General features: G+C 41.1%; 1 long non-coding RNA gene across 2 annotated transcripts in view; it reads left to right on the forward strand.

Moving 5' to 3' along the window:
- The first annotated feature begins 796 nt into the window (after positions 1-796).
- Positions 797-1,825, forward strand: part of LOC104909810 — a 5,855-nt gene continuing 4,826 nt past the window's right edge. For both annotated transcript variants that reach the window (XR_002112240.2, XR_002112238.2), the window contains exons 1-2: positions 797-898; positions 1,018-1,145. This is a non-coding gene — a long non-coding RNA (uncharacterized LOC104909810). The remainder of the gene's footprint in view (positions 899-1,017; positions 1,146-1,825) is intronic.

The raw sequence follows: 1,825 nt of genomic DNA on the forward strand, positions 1-1,825 counted from the left end.
GATAGAGGAAAAGGTGAGAACATTTTCTTTTCCCCGTAGGCATATCAAAACAAACCAGATGAAAATAATGTGGGGTTTCTCTGAGGAGCTACAGTATAACCTGAATGAAGACTTCAGAACTGGAGGTAATGAGGGACTCTCCAGCAATTCAATGTCTGGTGAAAGCAAATCTGATGCCTGTTTGATTGCACAACTGAGATCAAAATATCTGTATGTATATATATATGCAATATATATATAAATATACTACTGGCCACACAGAAAAGCAAACTTCCAAGTATTTCTTTGCAGAGACAAGCTGTGGCATGGAGTTTGTTAGGTTCTGCAGCATATGATCTTCTCCTATCCTGATCAATATGGCCATTTGCTAGAAACAGAATGCAAAGAAGTAACTGCAAATACTTTATCCTACTGATTTATCTAATCACCAGTTAACTTCTCCAGCAGTTTGCTGCCACTACTGAGCTTGGAAAATGAGGCATTTCCTCATTTAAGCAATGCCTAGGGAGCACTCTGTGATATTGATTCCACCTGCCAGGGGCTAACATTTGTATATCAGGGAATTAGTAGAATCCACAGAAATTCTGGAACTTCTGTAAAGACATTTCCCTTTTTTATGGCAAGCTGCTGTACCTCCCTTCTGCATTCTCCACACAATTGCTTCTCGGAACCAGGACCTGAACAAGGCATTGTTTGAAAGGGATAAACATAGCGGGGCTGGATTGTTAAACACTTGACAAGTGTTTGTGATATTTCACAGCTGGCATATAAAATACCTTTTGTGGAAGGACCAGGCTCAAAGCTTGTCAGCAGCACTCTGTGGAGCAAAACTCCTTATTTGCTATGAATTTGTCTTTCTCTTTTTATTCAGGATGACACTCACAGACACTCAGGGAAGGTAACTTGTCATTTTTCTTCTCCTTCACTCACCGTCTTTTTTAACTCTTGACCTCTTCTCAAAGTACACTACTCCTTCTTCAGCATCTCACTCTCGCTTCTGATCTCACATTGCCTCAGAAAAGGGCTCAGTTCACACTAGGACATGCTGAAGTACAAAATTAAGTGCAGTTAAGAACAAAGACATTCATCAGCTGCTCTCAGCTGTTCTCCTCAGAGCTGGATGTTGCTCCAGAGCTGACTTGTAGGTAAGGCCCCATGTCTTTCTTTTGAATCTTCTTTTTCTTCAATTTCAGCACTGGCAGGTACATGCTGTGCTTGGTCTCATGTTGGCTATGGAGTCCTGTCACCTTTCTTTCACATCGACTATATGTAACTGTAGTGCATCTCTTTAAAGCCTGAGTATTAGCAAATAGAAAAAGACAAATGCTATTACTGCCAAATATTAATGTCTCTGAACTCACCTACTTTTTCTTTCTCCTTGTGCACTTTTTCATGCATGCTGGGGAATAACTGAATTCCTCACAAATTAAGCAGCCCATCTCCACATGACTTCAGTGCTCACAGTGTCAGCTACAAATCGTACATTGCAAGGTGGCAGGTGTTGCCAGAGCTTTCGATCTTTAACAAGAACTGCATTTACTGATCAACCACAAAGTTTCCTGCTCTCACTCCTTCTGTGGGGCAGGAGCAATCTGCCTCTCAGTCTTCACCTGCATCTATGGTTTGATAAGATAGAACAGTAGATGGTCAAAAAATAAACTTTCCAATGTGCCCCTGTTTCCACATAACAGGCATGTGGCAGGCCCTCTGCTAAAGTGTGCCTACCAGCCTACTAACAAAATGAATCATAAATGTGGGTGACTCGAGAGTCAAATATTTATGGTGGATTTAAAACAAAAATGTCTAGGCTTGCTGCCATGCAAAA

This window comes from Meleagris gallopavo, chromosome 2 (genome assembly GCF_000146605.3).
Source record: "Meleagris gallopavo isolate NT-WF06-2002-E0010 breed Aviagen turkey brand Nicholas breeding stock chromosome 2, Turkey_5.1, whole genome shotgun sequence".
NCBI classification, from domain to species: domain Eukaryota; kingdom Metazoa; phylum Chordata; class Aves; order Galliformes; family Phasianidae; genus Meleagris; species Meleagris gallopavo.